Raw genomic sequence first — 19,701 nt, 5'->3', positions numbered from 1 at the left:
ACGTATTTGTTTATATGTTCAGATGTGCTAACAAAACTAACGGGGTTCCATTTAAAAAAACGTAGGTTTGTGTTAAAAAACATACTTCCGTGCATTTTTTTATGGTTTGTATTAACCAGTTACACTAGCCCCTCTCCTCACGTTCGGTATGTGGAATCGATTCGTCAGTATCTGATGTGGTTTACGAAATATATCCAGCGGTAATGTTAGGTGACTCACCCGGTATAATCATGAATAATTTTCAGTCTCCAAGTCGGATAATTCCAGATCGTTAGCCTATGTTAACACTTCAGACCTCTACGCTCCATCAATGCTAACTTTTCACATCTAACTCCATCACCGCTGGCTGTTCACCTCCAACTGCCCAACAGTGCTTCCATCAATGCTGGCGACTAACTTCCAACTGCCTAACACTACTACTGGCTATTAACTTCCAACAACGAGTCCAGCCAGCCACAGAGTCTTACAAAGAAAGCGCAGTCAGAGATCCAACGCAAAGCGCTACACAGCGCTGCCAACACAGAAGCAGCCCAGTTACAGTGTCCCTCATCAGATGATGTTTGACCATTTACAGTTCAGCGCCAAGCTAGACGTAACTCAGAGAAGGTTCAGTTATCTCATTGTTTGTTCAACTGAAATGCCACATGCGCCTCTGATTTACCCACCTCAGAGCAGACCAGCTTCTTATGAACCGTCATCAGACAGACGTGCTTAAGCTGAGCAACGACTGTAGCTCCTACTTCTTCTTCTTCTTGCGTTACGGACTCTGTAGGACCACGGGTAGCCCCTTCGTGGACTGCATTTTCCTCTTCTTCTCCCAGAACCTCTTCTTCTCTCCCGCTCTTCTTCTGAGATCTTCAGTTTCCGTTTCTCCTGTCGGCTCCACTGGTGACACTCTAATATTTTCCAGTATTCCTCTCTGTCATTGATCTCCGGCGTATTGGTCGGTGTATATTTGTTACTCCAATTTTCCTTTCCTTCGACCTTGATCCCCAATTCCAACCAGTCCTTCCGGAGTTCAACAACCCACTTGGTTCCTGTCTTTCCCCTTGTCCTCTCTGTTGTTTCCCACACTCTCTTCGTCATTCTGTCCATACTCGTCCTAACTACATGTCCAGCAAACCTTGCCCTTTTGAGTTTGATTTCCCCGGATATTGTTCTCATGTTCCGGTACAATTCTTCCCTAGGTCTTCGCATCCACCTCTCTCCACCTCTTTTCGGACCTAGTATTTTTCTCAGTATTTTTCTCTCTTCTTCCTCTAATTGTTCTACCCCATTTCTTCCTAGTGTCATCGCACAGCAGCATATAATACTGCATTCCTCACTGATGCCTTGTACTGGCTTATCTTTGGCTCTGTGCGTATATTCTGTTTATTGTATATCTCTCTCGTCAAGCGGAAGGCTGGCATCTTTATCGTGTGTGTGTTGGGGCTTATGGGCGCTCAACGTCGAGGTCATCAGCGCCCTGACACACATTAAAGGGAACGAATGTGGGCAGACCGAATAAAACTGAAGCACACACGCAAGGAAAGGAGGAAAAGAAGGAAAATGCTACATAAGAAAATAAAACGTAAGGAAAGGGAAAACGTAGCAACAAGTATGCCACAGTAAATTGTCATTGGCTGGCCACTTACATAAAATATGGACGAGCTTGTCACACAGTGAGCAAATTAAGATCCTCTCCCTAAAATCTTTGTAAAAACATTTGACATGGCACAGAACTTTAAAACTTTAGCCACATTCGTCCGAGTGTTGCCTAAAAGAAATGGCAGGTCCACTGGCAAGTCAGCCGCGGCCCGCTGGTCAGAAAATAAAACGCAATCCAATAAAACGTGGCGCACAGTGACCTGGACGCCACAAGCACCACACATTGGAGGGTCCTCTCGCCGGAGCAGGAAACCATGCGTCATAGGCCTATCCGAAGCCGAGTGAGGAGAACCTCGTCCAGTCGACGGGACTGAAAGGAAGTACACCAGACACGCGTTGTGGGCTTGGCTATACGGAGCTTATTGTCAGCCACTTCCAGCCACTCATCCTCCCACCGACGCATGACTCGTGAGCTCAGCATCTTCTTTATTCTCTCTGTTATTCCATCCTTGCTCCTGTTCCTTCCTGTTATAAATTCTCCCAGGTATTTAAATTTGTCTACCATTTGCACAGTGCCTTCCGGTGTTTCCCAGTCTGCAGTGGTATTTAATGTCTTTGCCTTGTTGTAGGCGATCCTCAGTCCCACCTTTCTAGCTACCTTACTTAAATTGTCGAGTTGTGTCTTTGCGTCTTCTTCCGTCTCACTTACTATTGCTATGTCGTCTGCAAAGGCTAGGCAGTCCACTTGAGCCCTGTTGTCCCCCACATGGGTCTTTGGTATTCCCATTTCCTCGTTTATTGCTCTCTACTGCCTGATAACTTCGTCCACTGCTATAATGAACAACAATGGTGACAATCCATCTCCCTGTTCAACACCAGTCTTGATCCCAAATTCTTCTGACAGTGCTCCTCTGAATCTCACCCTTGCTTTTGTGTCTCAGAATTTCTTTTATGAGTTCTTGTGTAGTTCCATCAAGTCCTCTGTTCTTCAGGATCCTAACAGGAGTCTGTCTGTCGATGGAGTCATATGCCTTTGTGGAGTCCACGAAGGTTATTACTTTCTTTTTGTTTTTTAAGGCCCAATGTTCTACCAGTTGCTTCAGGATAAATATCTGGTCTATACAACCTGTAGCTCCTACATTGCGCAATATTCCTTTTGGACGCTATCCATTTCGAAGGGCCGAGGAATGACACACGGAGTGCTTGCTCGGGGCTTTCACCCTGGCACACGCGAGTAATTGGCGGCGGCAGGTGCGGCGGACGTGCGGATATCCGGACAGCCGGCGGCGGCGGCGGCGCCTCAGTGGGGCGTGACCGCGCGCGCCGGGCGCACCCTGCCCTGAGGCCGGCGTCCTGCAGGGCTGCCCGGCCCTCTACCTGCGCCCTCCGGGGCTTCACGCTCCGCGGAGCGCGGCGCGCCACTCTCCTGCAGGCTCAACCTGCTGCGCCAAGTCTCAACTACCTGAAAACCTTCAGGTGGTTCCAACTAACCCTTCACTCCACCTTGCTTTTTATCAACCTGTTCATCCCTGCACAGATACAATTAATGCATCTCGAAATTGGAAAAACGACTAAGTTAAAAAGTAGCAAATATGAAGAAAACAACAAAAAACTCTTTCCTAGGAGTCGTGGTATAATTTTTGGACACATATGGTACTACAGGGGGTCCGAAAGGTCTTCCCCTGATTACATAAATTGATAACTCAGGCTAGAAGTAAGATACAAATATGAAACTGGTCTCTAATTGGTTACAAACTATCAAAGTTCTTTCACACATCAGTAAACTTCCACATTAGCACCTTTGGTAGCATGTCCAAAGGTGAATGTTTGGTTCGCGCTATTGCACGATCGAATTATCGGGCCATTCTTCTTCGCTGAGGCTACCATCACATCTGCAGTGTATCTGGACATGTTGCAACTGTATGCTGTTCCTCAGCTGCTTCAATATCACCCCGATATCTTGTTTCAGCAAGACGGTGCACCGCCTCATTGGGGTTTGGACGTCCGTGCCTATCTCGATATGACCTTTCCTGGGCGGTGGATTGGTCGTGATGGGCCAACGGTTTGGCCTCCACGTTCTCCTGACATAATCCCATTAGACTTCTTTTTATGGGGTTATGTCAAGGACGAGGTCTACCGAACACGAGTACCAGATCTTGAAACCCTATGGCAACGGATAACCACAGTCATTGAATCGATCCCTCCAATGATGTTGGCTAATGTGTGGACGGAAACTGAATATCGCCTAAATGTGCTACTTGCTACCAATGGTGCTCATGTGGAAGTTTACTGATGTGTGAAAAAAAAAAAAACTTTGATAGTTTGTAAACAATTAGACACCAGTTCATATTTATATCTAACTTCTAGCCAAAGAAAAACTTCATTATTCATATTACCATAACATCATTACTATCATCACCTGCAAAGAAAAATTTCATTATTCATATTAGCATATTCTTCATATAACTATTCATCATCATTCATTATCATCTGCAAAGAAGACACTTCATTATTCATTATTCATATTACCATTTACTTCATACAACTATTCATAGTATAGAGTTTCTTATTTCTAGCATATTTCATCACTAAAACTAAGATGTGTAGTTCTGTCTGACAGCCTGCATCAATCGCCTCGTATTCTGAAAGAAAAATAATTAGTTAAGACTGCTATCATACGATGTGTATAGTATATTCTTGTTAATGATTGTTAATTCTGATCCATTTACTCTTCATAACAAAGTATTCCATTTTCTTTCGTTCATTCCGAAGGTCAAGTTCCCATTTCATAGTAGTCTACTGTGGTTTGTTTAAGTTATTTCTTTTACACGTTATTGCTTTCTTATACAAATATACTCAGGCTCCGGCATCGCTGCACCGCGACCGGGCCAGCCAACACGATACACCAGTCCAGACCAGAGCAGACTCTAGACAAGCAACAACTTACTGCTACAGCTACACAGTTCCTACTGCAGTCAACACTGCTTTCTGGTCAGAGATTTTCTTATACGTTGCATATCGCAGGCAGCGCATGAGCAATACATCGAAATTACATCTGCTCGGACCTCTTACAAGGTAACGAAGATTTGAATTTAAACAGCTAGTGACTGAGGAAGTTGGGTATTAATGCTTGTGGGTGGTAGGAAGTTGTTGCAATAGGTGAAATCAATAGACTCACTCTTTCATAGTGTTTATCCCATTGCACGGCGTACGCTGTTTTTGTGATTTGGCGACTTTTGCTTTATTTTAACTTTGCAGCGGTGCCTTTTCTGTCACCACCGTTGCCAGTTAACTTAAAGGAGGGTAGTTGTGAGCTCCTTTCTCTGTAAATCGTGTACTTTTTCAGTGTATTATCGTATTTCACCAACCTCTGTACCGTATTTTCCCAGGCGAAGACCTTGTACCAGCCCAGTATTTAACTCAGTAAGCGTGGAAATAAATGAAATCAGAAATTAAAGACACAAAAAAAGCTTATGGCTCAAGACACTGTAATTGCACTTCTGGCATTGAATTGCAACGCCAGCAAAGATGGAAAATCACGTAATTTTACTGATGGTGCGTATACACCAACTTGATTGAAATGGAGATGGTGTCGGGTATACATGGTGCGAAATATAGTATACATTATACATCTTCGGATGACAGAATAGAGTACATCGTCCCACGATGCAACAGATTGATGCCAGAGTTAATCAGTACGTCGATTAGGTAGAGAGCAGTCACGAAAGAAGTCGACACTCTGTTTACGCAACCAAAGTCTGACAGTTCTCTCAATTTCCTCATCAGAAGTATAATGATGTTCCATGATTGAATGGAGAGGAGTTCCTGGCAAATTTCAAGTCTATGTGTTTTCATTTCAGGAGACAGCATCCGGGGTACCCATCGTGCACAGATCTTCCGACAGCCAAGCAAATCAATAATGTGACCCACACGTTCTTGTGAAATGCCGATTGTGCTTGCAGTTTCTCTCTGAGTGGTACGAAGATCGTCCTGAATCAATCTATCAACATTTTTCTTGTGAAACTCGGTGGTTGCTATCAGAGGACGTCCAAATCTTTGTTTGTCACGTAGGTCAGATGTTACCGCCTCAACATCTTTAAACTTACTCGCCCAGCGACGCACAGTACTCACATCAACACAATCAACATAAACTGCCTTTCATTCTCTGATTAATCTCAAATGGTTCAAGTGGCTCTGAGCACTATGGGACTTAACTTCTGAGGTCATCAGTCCCCAAGAACTTAGAACTACTTAAACCTAACTAACCTAAGTACATCACACACACCCGTGCCCGAGGCAGGATTCGAACCTGTGACCGTAGCGGTCGTGCGGTTCCAGACTGTAGCGCCTAGAATCGCTCGGCCACTCCGGCCTGCTGATTAATCTCCTTTGGAGTGACACCTCCTGCTTAAATTGCATTGACCGACCGTCTGCGCAGTGTTCCATACTTTACACTGTAACAACACAACCGTTCAATGATAAGGCATCCCTCCAATTGGAGATGTAGAGAAATGGAAATGAGCGTTTGGCGTCATTGGACGGGAGGCCCCTTACGGGGCAGGTCCGGCCGCCTTGGTGCAGGTCTTATTACATTCGACGCCACATTGGGCGACCTGCGAGCCGGATGGGGATGAAATTATGATGAAGACATCCCAACACCCAGTTCCTGAGCGGAGAAAATCCCCGCCCAGCCGGGAATCGAAGCCGGGTCCGTAGGACGGCAATCCGTACAGCTGTAGAGAAGAGGCTACGGAACATACCAGTAACTGCTGAGTACCAATGCTGCCAACTGTGGAAGAGTTAAGAAGCTGGAGGCATTTTTCAGTCAACCCTCGTACTTGTCTTGCTGCAAACAAGGGCATCTGCTGACTCAAGTTACGCGTCGTGGCAATAAGATCCTGCACAGTGGAGAGAACAATGTGCCTTTCCTCTCGGGCCCTAGTCGTGTGGTGACAGTGGAGGAAATTAGGCCCTCGTGAACTCATTCATTCTATGAAAACTCCTGGCAGATTAAAACTTTATGTAGGACGGACTTAAATTCAAGAACTTAGCCTTTCGTGAGCAAGTGCTCTGCGGCCTCAGCGCACGCTCCGCTGCAGAGTGAAAATTTCGTTCTGATGTCACTGATACCATGTCTGCATGACACTCGTGGGATCTCGACCGACACGACTAGCAACATGGGGGAACGATAAACGGGAGTCTCGGTAGGGGATCATCCTGCCGCTGCAATATTCCAACACGTGCTGGAAGATGTCGATCCACCATATAAGAGGCATATCACAATCTGCTCACAAACAATCTACATTCAAATGCGGTTTCTGAATGAGATTTCCACTGCATAATGTTTCCTTAAGTATATATATACTGGGTGATCAAAAAGTCAGTATAAATTTGAAAACTTAATAAACCACGGAATAATGTAGATAGAGAGGTAAAAAGTGACACACATGCTTGGAATGATATGGGGTTTCATTAGAACCACCCCATATCGCTAGATGCGGGCGTCGTTTGGTGATGATCGTGTGCTCAGCCGCCACTTTCGTCATGGTTGGACTCCCAGGTCCCCATACCTCAGTCCGTGCGATTATTGGCTTTGGGGTTACCTGAAATCTCAAGTGTATCGTCATCGACCGACATCTCTAGTGATGCTGAAAGACAACATCCGACTCCAATGCCTCACCATAACTCCGGACATGCTTTACAGTGCTGTTCACAACATTATTCCTCGACTACAGCTATTGTTGGAGAATGGTGGACATATTGAGCATTTCCTGTAAAGAACATCATCTTTACTTTGTCTTACATTGTTATGCTAATTATTGCTTTTCTGATCAGATGAAGCGCCATCTGTCAGACATTTTTTGAACTTTTGTATTTTTTTGGTTCTAATAAAACCCCATGTCATTCCAAGCATGTGTGTCAATTTGTACCTCTCTATCTACATTATTCCGTGATTTATTCAGTTTTGAAATTTATACTGACTTTTTGATCACCCTGTATATCAATTCATGACCTCTATCTTAACAGATTTCGTTTTTCTGGCGGACACACGTCCAGATCGTCCTCTTATAGTAACCTCTCAAAACTCTGGCATCTCTCTCTCCACTTCCACCACTGCTGGCGGCTCACCTCCAACTGCCCAACGCTACGCGCTGTTCGCATCCAACTGCCCAACACTACACAAGCGAATATTCCAACAATGAGTCCAGCCAGCCATAGACTGCACACAGCACAGTCAGTGATCTTCATACAGAGCGCTAGGTGGCGTTACCAACATAAAAACCTAAACAGCCTACTTACACTGTTTTGTGCGGTTGCGCTGAGATGATAATCATTTGCACATAGCTATATGTAGCACATTTCATGTTAATTTGACGTTTGTTGCATACACCCTTCGATTTGCTACAGTTTCAGTGGCTAACAGGATATAAAATAGCGATTGGAGGAATCCAGTGCAACTTATAATTATGGGCAGACGAGCTGTTTAGTACAGTAACAGGCTGCGTCATTAATTTTTCAAAAGAAATTGCTGGAAGTGCTGTGAGTGGGACGCGGCGGCACGATCGAGTGAATAAATCTGCGGACAGCGTTAGGTCGGCTGCAGGTAGCAGGGAGCGGCGGTAACTCACGCGCCTGCGCGGTACAAGGTGCGCGGCGCGCTCAACACGCCGCAGCCGGCCGGGTTTTCGCGAGCCCGCCAGTAGATAAATCGCGGCGCCGCAGTTAGTATTTCAGCGGCCCAGCCGAGCCGAGCCGAGCCGGGCAGGGCACGGCAGAGCAGAGCCGCATTCTTGCGGCGAAGCGTTGCCGGCGCCGCTGCTGCGGTGTCGCCTTACGCCGCAATGGCCGCCCGTGCTGCCTAATTGAATTAAGATTTCAGCGGCCGTCCGCATGCCGGTCACGGCGCACCTGCTAGCCTAGCTGTCCGGCCGCTTTTTGCAGAGCAGCTCGTCTTGATGAGGCACAAGTTTAAGCGAGCACTCGCTTACCCAGAGCTGTTTCTATTCAGATGCGCACCCGGAGCAGTTGATGGGCAAAATTTGATTTCACGGTAGCTGCTCCTGTGTCAAACCTCCGCATTAAAGCTAATGTACGAGAACACATTGAACGCTTCCAGGAACTAGCGGTAGGAAGCCAGTTACCTGGAACTTGAGCATCGGCTGGGATTCTTCAGATAACAAGGAATCGACGTGATACATACTCGCTCTGACGGCGAGTGACTGAGCATTTAGTTGAAAGGTGCCTTTCTTTTCTACGAAATTCCCTTTTAGTTCAATGCGCGTTTTCCGACTGAATTAATTCCGTCCTTCAAATGCGATTCCGAAAGTTATTCAAAATCCCCACCTATAGGAGCTGTTAGGAAAGCAAGGAGCGATCAACCGCGAAACGGAAACCACTGTGAAAATAAAAAATGTTTTATATAAAACAGTTAGCTACACCTCCCAGTTACCTCTCTACGTAGTTGCCGCTCTGATGCAGACGTTTGTCCTAACATTGCACGAACTTCCCAATACCCTCGTCATAGCAGGCGGCCGTGCGTGCTTTCCGCCAATTCAGTAAAGTAACATCTTAAGTTACACGGCTGCTGGTGTATTTAATTCACAATTACTTTACCGACTGACGTCGCCTGTCCATGATTGACCAACAGCGACATTGTCTACGTTGATCTACAGTTCGTTGTCTGTGACAAAATGTTGTCGGTCCATGTGAGCAAAAATGAGAGTCGGGGCGAGCCAATCACAGACTTTATTGTGGGTGATCGCTTTCCATCGAAAACGCTGGAGGAGCATCTGCATTTCTGCATTGCCCCTGCAGGGTGCGACCGAGAATTTTGAGGAAGGAAACTCATGATAGTTACGTTATGTGGGTTGCATGACATAAGGCGAAATATTTCACCAGACCCTCATACTTGGCGGGCGACACTATTTTCTGCACACCTTTACGTGCTTACTATGTGCACTACCCTACATGATAGTGTAAAGCTTCATCGGATTTTCATTGAGGTTTCCATTTCGCACCTGGTCGGACCTTACTTTCCGAATAACCGTCGTAATTCCATCCTTGAAGTGAGACTCTGAAAGTTATTCAAAATACCACTCTAAGCGTGAAGCAGTCTCCAGCCCAAAGATTAAAATCTTTGAACTGTTTTTCTGGCACCTTTTGCTTTGCTGACTTTGCGGAGAATGTTGCAGAGAGCCAGTTCGAAGTCAAAAGGAGATTGTAACCGTTCTATTAGGTCTACAACTTCACTTCCTCCACTTTTTCTCGAAGTGCGAGGCTTTATTGCGATAAACTTCCAAAAACTTTACGATTCAAAGTATTGGTCATACGAATACCACGGCGGAAGAAGCTGGCATCTCTTGAGGAGACTCATGAACCGATCCAATTTTGCACTTGCTCATATGACTGGATGTCCAAATCAGTCAGGTCGTGGTGCCATTGAGCGAAAGTGGTGGTAGTCGGAGAGAGCAATGTCTGGAGAATAGGGTGAGTGGTTTAGGACTTCCATTTCAACGTTTCCAGTCATGTTTTGACGAGTTTTGCGACGTGTCTGTCGCTATATTGTGGCCGTTCGCCTTTCAGTGCTCGGCTCAAACAAATTGACTGCTTTGGATAACGATCTCCCGTGAATGTTTCCGTCTGTTTCAGTAGCTTCAAATGGTTCAAATGGCTCTGAGCGCTATGGGACTTAACTTCTGAGGTCATCAGTCCCATAGAACGTAGGACTACGTAAACCTAACTAACTTACGGACATCACACACATCCATGCCCGAGGCAGGATTCGAACCTGCGACCGCAGCGGTCGCTCGGTTCCAGACTGTAACGCCTAGAACCGCTTGGCCATCAGTAGCTTCGAAAACCTTCTCTCTTCCACCGCCATGGAAGTCTTCGACGTCATTTCACCGTTTTTGAAGGGTCTGCACGTTCTTTCATTAATAGGTGCCTCTCCATAATAGGTCTTACACAGCACTTTAAGAGACTCAGCAGCAGATTTCTTTACATTAAAGTAGAAAATTAAAACTTTCCACAAATGATGAGAATTGGGCTCGTATGGTGACATATTCAATTGAGAATAACTTTATTATGCAATTACCAATCGACCAATATTCTGTAGGTGTCCTACTACCATCTGTTGCAAACCGGAGGAAGCAAAGTTGTACACCTAATTTGTCTCCGTAGTGATGGGTGATATTTAATGTAACTATCAGCACAACACTATTGCTGACATAATTCATTCGTACCTATTACACAAATAATGCGTTCCACGATTGATCCAACTATAATTTTTGACAGGCTAGGATTCGACAACATAAAAGTGAGTTTTCACCACGTGCTTTCTGTTTTTATTACAATGCGTTTGTACTTCCAGTTACAGTTCCACTAATTTTCAACAAATCAATACCGCTTGTGCTTTATCACTGAAATACTGGAAATACTTCGTAAGCTAATTTACTGCGCTAGATACTGTAACTTTTTCGGGCATTTGGTGTTTGGTACAAGGTAGTACAGAACGTACATACTATTTCTTATAAGTTCTTACTGTATACTAAGTTGTATATAGGAGCCTCCGTATTCCTTATACAGGTGATACTACTCTTTACAGCCAGAGGCTAGATGATTAGAAAAGCTCATCGCCTTGGATCGAATTGATCTCTTTCACACACAAAGAATCGCCAAGTTCGTCGGGTCCGCATTACTTCTTGGAGAGAACGTTGTTTCTGTCGTAACGAAGACTAGCATGACGTCATCGACCGTAATCGGGAATTTCTGTTGAAATTTTGTGTTACTGTGCCAGTGAATATACAATTTAAAACAAGAACTGTAATACATTCGTTATGTGCCGCTCAAATCCTTTCCCCTCTTTTGCTGCAAAGGGATCGTCGAAAGTGCTAATTCATATTTAGCCACAATTTTACACCTAGCTGTCGACAGATGCGGGAAAATTCCACGAACATTATCAGATTGTGTTAAAGTTATGGTAGCATTGGTTCATTGCTGTTGCGAAATGCGCCCTCTCACCGCCGACTTGCAACACGGCGAATCGGGCAGACAATACATTAATGTTTCTTCGAGAGCGTATTGTGCAATATTTTCACGAAGTAAAGAAATAAGTTCGGACACCTTGTTATTTCTATTTTTAAGGATACAATAACTGGCAAACGGTAGATTGCTGCTTCTGTGATGACTTCTCTGTTGACCAGTCCAGCAAGTTCGATAATATCATCACATCTTCATCTACATCTACATTTATACTCGGCAAGCCACCCAACGGTGTGTGGCGGAGGGCACTTTATGTGTCACTGTCATTACCTCCCTTTCCTGTTCCAGTAGCGTATGGTTCGCGGGAAGAACGACGGCCGGAAAGCCTCCGTGTACACTCGAATCTCTCTAATTTTACATTCGTGTTCTCCTCTGGAGGTATAAGTAGGGGGAAGCAATATATATTCGATACCTCATCCAGAAACGCACCCTCTCGAAACCAGGACGGCAAGCTACACCGCGATGCAGAGCGCCTCTCTTGCAGAGTCTGCCACTCGAGTTTACTAAACATCTCCGGAACGCTATCACGCTTACCAAATAACCCTGTGAGGAAAAGCGCCGCTCTTCTTTGGACCTTCTCTATCTCCTCCGTCAACCCAACCTGGTACGGATCCCACACTGGTGAGCAATACTCTAGTATAGGTCGAACGAGTGTTTTGTAAGCCACCTCCTTTGTTGATAGACTACATTTTCTAAGGACTCTCCCAATAAATCTCAACCTGGTACCCGCCTCACCAACAATTACTTTTGTATGATCATTCCACTTCAAATCGTTCCGTACGCATGCTCCCAGTTGTTTTACAGAAGTAACTGCTACCAGTGTTTCTTCCGCTATCATATAATCATACAATAAAGGATACTTCTTTCTGTGTATTCGCAATACATTACATTTGTCTATGTTAAGGGTCAGTTGCCACTCCCTGCACCATGTACCTATCCGCTGCAGATCTTCCTGCATTTCGCTGCAATTTTCTAATGCTGCAACTTCTCTGTATACTACAGCATCATCCGCGAAAAGCCGCATGGAACTTCCGACACTATCTACTAGGTCATTTATTATATTGTGAAAAGCAATGGTCCCATAACACTCCCCTGTGGCACGCCAGAGGTTACTTTAACGTCTGTAGACGTCTCTCTATTGAGAACAACATGCTGTGTTGTGTTTGCTAAAAACTCTTCCATCCAGCCACACAGCTGGTCTGATATTCCGTAGGCTCTTACTTTGTTTATCAGGCGACAGTGCGGAACTGTATCGAACGCCTTCCGGAAGTCAAGGAAAATGGCATCTACATGGGAGCCTGTATCTAATATTTTCTGGGTCTCATGAACAAATAAAGCGAGTTGGGTCTCATACGATCGCTGTTTCCGGAATCCATGTTGATTCCTACAAAGTAGATTCTGGGTTTCCAGAAACGACGTGATACACGAGCAAAAAACATGTTCTAAAATTCTACAACAGATCGACGTCAGAGATATAAGTCTAAATCAGACTAAGAACAGCCGACCAGTTGCAAAGGATAAAGTAATCTTTACCTAGGTTTCAATAGATATAAATCTATCTTCTTCAGAAGACGCAGTATTATAACAACATGAAGTGATATGTCCTTATCGTTTAGGCAAACATCTGCATAGTTACATTAATCATATAAAATATAGCCCTGACACCAGGGTTTGTCAAACAAATAAAATAGGTACATAGAAGTTGCAGAGCGCTCTGCAACTTCTATGTACCTATTTTATTTGTTTGACAAACCCTGGTGTCAGGGCTATATTTTATATGATTAATGTAACTATGCAGATGTTTGCCTAAACGATAAGGACATATCACTTCATGTTGTTATAATACTGCGTCTTCTGAAGAAGATAGATTTATATCTATTGAAACCTAGGTAAAGATTACTTTATCCTTTGCAACTGGTCGGCTGTTCTTAGTCTGATTTACGTGGAACCATTGCTGTAGCGCAGCTATGTTTAAAATACAGATATAAGTCTATAGTTTCGCGCATCTGCTCGACGACCCTTCTTGAAGACTGGGACTACCTGTGCTCTTTCCCAATCATTTGGAACCTTCCGTTCCGATAGAGATTTGCGGTACGCGGCTGTTAGAAGGGGGGCAAGTTCTTTCGCGTACTCTGTGTAGAATCGAATTGGTATCCCGTCAGGTCCAGTGGACATTCCTCTATTGAGTGATTCCAGTTGCTTTTCTATTCCTTGGACACTTATTTCGATGTCAGCCATTTTTTCGTTTGCGCGATGATTTAGAGAAGGAACTGCAGTGCGGTCTTCCTCTGTGAAACAGCTTTGGAAAAAGGTGTTTAGTATTCCAGCTTTACGCGTGTCATCCTTTGTTTCAATGCCATCATCATCCCGGAGTGTGAATATGCTGTTTCGAGCCACTTAACAAAAGACCATAACTTCCTAGGATTTTCTGTCAAGTTGGAACATAGAATTTTACTTTCGAATTCACTAAACGCTTCACGCATAGCCCTCCTTACGCTAACTTTGACATCGTTTTGCTTCTGTTAGTCTGAGAGGTTTTGGCTGCGTTTAAACTTGCAGTGAAGCTCTCTTTGCTTTCGCAGTAGTTTCCTAACTTTGTTGTTGTACCACGGTGGGTTTTTCCCGTCCCTCACAGTTTTTATCGACACGTACATGTCTAAAACGAATTTGCTTTGAACGTTTTCCATAAACACTCAACATTGTCAGTGTCGGAACGATGCCGTATTGAATAAAGGAGCGCAAAAAGAAAAGCATTATTAACGGCTTGCCAACGACGACAGCATTAGAGATGGAGCTCAAACTAGAGCAGCTCTAAGATAGGGAAAGACATCGACAGCGCCTTGTATCAGCAGCCATGCCTTCATTAACCTCATATGATGAAGGGAATAGAGGAAATATCTATTGTGGTGACATGACGGGAATTTTAAGTTGACTGCTTCCCATTGAAAATCAAATATTTTAACTGCTGAACCGACTCATTTTGTTATAGAAACATGTTACCTAAAATTTTCGATATCTAGATCTAGAGATCACCTTTGATTAATTCAGCACTGCTTTAGAATGGATGTCGATCGCCAAATTGAATTCGCTTGTAACTATTGTCTCAAATTTAAACTAAAAAACCAACACGTAATGAGAATGGCAAAATTCGTCTTCTGAGTTGTCATTAATTTGTGATATCTACAGCGTACGTTCACGCTGTCGGTCAAACCAACGGCAGTCACCTCACCTGCAATAATTTGTTTGTCCAATATCATTTACCCTTTATAGGCACAGAAACTCGACGGTGTAGAAGCATCGATTTATGTATGGTTGGGGATTGGGGGGAGTGAAGAACGAGAAAATTTTTGTGCTCAAGGCCTTGGGCCTAAATTATTTCATATCATATTTCTTGTACCATTTATTTCGACGTGATATCAAGCTCTCTCTTTAATTCTTTGTGTATTACTTACGCCGTTAACCTACAGCCATACAAGTTGCCTTGAGATAGCTTGAAATGTGACTGTAACTGTATGAAATGTATAGAACATAGTAAGTTTGCAGCCAGATCTCCGAAACGTACCACCATTATGCCTGAGAGGAAATAGTAATGGAGAAAAGTAGTATCTTCAAAATGCATTATAAAACGTATCAACTTCTGTCCGAAATCAGATGCTATTCTATGGGTCTTTCAAAGTTCGTGGCTTTCTGAAAGAATATAGTTTTGGTCGTAATTTTGTAATGTAAGCGCATGTTTCTGCTTCTGGGTACGATTTTCCTTAGGAGTCTAAATACTTCTACGAGAAGGGGTCTGACTGTCTTAGTTCCTGTGTCACCCCAAAGATGCGGTGAAGGATGGACCAGCTCTGTGTCCCACACATCACTTCATTTTCCACCGTGTAAATACAACATGGAAGTATTTGAACGACGACTGCTTTTGCTAAACCTTTGCCCGTACACAGTATGTTGTCAGCATTTGTGGATATTAGTAAAAGGTGATTTATCATTGTGATCGTTGGATATATGCCATTACTGATCAATGAAATCCTCCTCCAAGGTTTCTCATGCAATATGCACCCACACTGGTCCTACATTTCTTATGTCAAGTACCTACGTGTCGTTGGGCTGTTACCTCGGTCTCCTCTGATCTCATGTGGTCCACCAAACAACTTCTGTGTCCTATATATATTCTCCTGGCTATAGGCCCTGTTCACCTCCATTTAATTTTTATGACAGTCACAAATTCATCTATCCGCGTCTTTTCCCTGATTATTTTTATGTCTCTCCTAGAACTTCCTAAAATATACATCTGAATTACTAGGCCAGCAGGTTTTCGCATCACAAGTCCCACTGCAATACGTGAAAGCTAGATATACATACTGATTCCAAACTTTCTATTCGAGACACATAGAAAGTTTCGAAGACTATTCACTTTACAAAAATCACTCCATTCCAACTGTTACTTTTATTTCGTTTGCTGTCCAAATGTTCAAATGTGTGTTAATTCCTAAGGGACCAAACTGCTTAGGTCATCAGTCCCTAGACGTACACACTACTTACACTAACTTATGATAAGAACAACACACACACCCATGCCCGAGGGAGGACTCGAACCTCTGGTTGTAGGGGCCGCGCAGACCGTGACATAACGCCTCAAACCGCGCGGCCACTCCGCGTGGCATTTGCTGTCCATCGAACAGTTCTCTTCAGTATCATAGAATACACAAGCTCATCAACTGGTTGCATGAGTTCGTTGTTAATTTGTATAATTTTCTTTTCGAGATATTACTTCTATATTACCGGCCGAAAAATGTTCCTATCGGAGCACAAAAAAGACGAATATGCTCCTGTTTAAAAGACTGACTGAAAAGTGGAGTGCTTGTTGCCTCATACTACATTTCTCAGCACATATTTTAAAGATTTTTCCCAAAAATTTTGGAATGTGAACGTATATGCACTGTTTTTAACATGTAACTCACCTCTCACTCCGATAAGCTCCCCTAATTGTAACTCGAAGACAATCACTAGTCCATTGCTGTAAGTCTTTCATAACCGTCCACTACCATCTGATATTCTCACTCACTCATTCCGCTCAGCTCATCATCATTATCTGTTTGTGTCTCTGTGACTGTCATTGTCTCACAGCCAGACTCTTATTCATTCTGTCCTCCTACTATTACTATCACTGACTCCTTGCTCTATCTTACTGCTACTACCTTATTCACTCGTCCCACTGCTCCTGTCTCTTCTCACCGTCACTATCTCTCTCTTCTTCGTTGATATTTTCAAATTCTGTCTCTCATTGTCATTGTCTCTCACCTGGTCAACTTCCAATTTCTCCTTCTCTTTATTCCTCTCCCGCTGGCCCTTTCTCCTTCACTCTTCTCCTAGAAATGTTCTGTCAGTGTCAACTATGTTCCACTGCCACTGCGTCCCTCACTTTCTCTCACACTACCATTGTATCCTTTGCTCTTTCTGTAAAACAACCACTGTCTACTATTTTCCAGTAGGCATCACTTTTTCGTCTCTTTCCCTCTGTCACTGTCTCCTAGTTTCTCAGCATAAAAAGGAGCGAATATGTTCACATGCCATAATTTTTGGGAAAGTTTTTAAAGGTGCTAAGGAAGGTGAGGCAGCTGGTACCCCACTTTTCAGTCAGAGGCTTTTAAACATCAGCATATTCGCCTTTTTTGTGATCCGATAGAAGCATTTTCCCCACTGGTTCCCTTCTTTTCCCTGCTACATCAAGAGATAAAGCTCGTATGAAACTAACTATATATATTGCCTACGTAAAATTTTGGTAGTTTACTTATGTGGAATTGAAATAACGCAAAACTAATTTTAATTCTCAGGCCGGATTTTACGTGCTGAAGAATTTTGCTTGTACTTCAGTACTACAACATGAGGTTCCCAGAACACTTCTAATGATAACGGAGACACTTTACAACACGTTTCTCCGTGTTACGTCACTTTATAAAATATGTTTTCAACTCACACGGGATAAACGTGCGTATTTTACGTGTTCAAGTAGGATAACTTTGAACCTCTCTATATCAGAAACGTAAAAAGATATCAAAACAATTTTCGTGGTGGTCCGAGATCGCGAACATAGAAACGTATCGTAAAAATTACAGTCATTTGCTGTGCATTGCTGCCTTGGAATCCGCGGCTTGGATTTGATATCCAAGAACCAAGTTTTTGGGACGTTTTTCGATAACGGATAAAGATTTTTGAAAACGAAAAGAAGGTACTTCTAGATATATGCCTAGAGAATATACAGTTAAAATTTGAGTAATTTCACATCGTTAGTTATTTAGATAACCGCTGCTGACGACGAAAATATAGTGAAAACTCTTTTCTCGGATTTTGTCAGGAATCTCCCAGGAAATAAACAGTGCCTCCACAAGCCCCTTTGTCGCACTGTAGACCACATTTAATGCAACAAGAATCAAATGATTTGCACCATGTGCCTAAGCTAAAGGACATGTGTAACATTGAAGCTTTTGCCCTGTACTATAGGATAATTACAGTAAGACGATCCTTCTGTTGGTTATACAAAGGGTCTCTGGACTAAGGACTATCCAGAACACTCGATACTATCTTCCTATCGCCAATAGAACTCGAGGTATGAGTGCTGAAAAACTCTCGTTTTGATATGCGGTGTTTTGGAACATATTGGTAGCGCATGCTACCGCATTCGTACCTAAGAAAGTCTCATTGCGGTTGATTTTGAGAGCTACGTGCAAACGTGCTGTACTAAATTCTTCCATTTGTTATTGATGAGACAGAGTACAATGACAATAGCACATCTAAGGTAATTCAGATACGTTGCATTTACACATTACTTGCGAGAGTGTGAATGGGTGTGGACGAACACTCCATTCATATACGTTATGGTTATTAGTTCCAATTTACCAGTGTTCCATTCTGATGATAGAAGATGGAGATTGTCTGACATATTCTCTTTTTTTCTTTTTTTGGTCATCAGTTTACTGACTGGTTTGATGCGGCCCGCCACGAATTCCTTTCCTGTGCTAACCTCTTCATCTCAGAGTAGCACTTGCAACCTACGTCCTCAATTATATGCTTGACGTATTCCAATCTCTGTCTTCCTCTACAGTTTTTGCCCTCTATAGCTCCCTCTAGTACCATGGAAGTCATTCCCTCATGTCTTAGCAGATGTCCTATCAACCTGTCCCTTGTTTTCCACATATTCCTTTCCTCTCCGATTCTGCGTAGAACCTCCTCATTCCTTACCTTATCAGTCCACCTAATTTTCAACATTCGTCTATAGCACCACATCTCAAATGCTTCGATTCTCTTCTGTTCCGGTTTTCCCACAGTCCATGTTTTACTACCATACAATGCTGTACTCCAGACGTACATCCTCAGAAATTTCTTCCTCAAATTAAGGCCGGTATTTGATATTAGTAGACTTCTCTTGGCCAGAAATGCCTTTTTTGCCATAGCGAGTTTGCTTTTGATGTCCTCCTTGCTCCGTCCGTCATTGGTTATTTTACTGCCTAGGTAGCAGAATTCCTTAACTTCATTGACTTCGTGACCATCAATCCTGATGTTAAGTTTCTCGCTGTTCTCATTTCTACTACTTCTCATTACCTTCGTCTTTCTCCGATTTACTCTCAAACCATACTGTGTACTCATTAGACTGTTCATTCCGTTCAGCAGATCATTTAATTCTTCTTCACTTTCACTCAGGATAGCAATGTCATCAGCGAATCGTATCATTGATATCCTTTCACCTTGTATTTTAATTCCACTCCTGAACCTTTCTTTTATTTCCATAATTGCTTCCTCGATGTACAGATTGAAGAGTAGGGGCGAAAGGCTACAGCCTTGTCTTACACCCTTCTTAATAAGAGCACTTCGTTCTTGATCGTCCACTCTTATTATTCCCTCTTTTTTCAGAATCTCGAACAGCTTGCACCGTTTTATATTGTCGAACGCTTTTTCCAGGTCGACATATCCTATGAAAGTGTCTTGATTTTTCTTTAGCCTTGCTTCTATTATTAGCCGTAACGTCAGAATTGCCTCTCTCGTCCCTTTACTTTTCCTAAAGCCAAACTGATCGTCACC

The sequence above is a fragment of the Schistocerca americana genome, chromosome 5 (assembly GCF_021461395.2).
Source record: "Schistocerca americana isolate TAMUIC-IGC-003095 chromosome 5, iqSchAmer2.1, whole genome shotgun sequence".
NCBI lineage: Eukaryota > Metazoa > Arthropoda > Insecta > Orthoptera > Acrididae > Schistocerca > Schistocerca americana.
The sequence above is the reverse complement of the archived record's forward strand: the minus strand, read 5'-3'. Positions refer to the sequence as shown.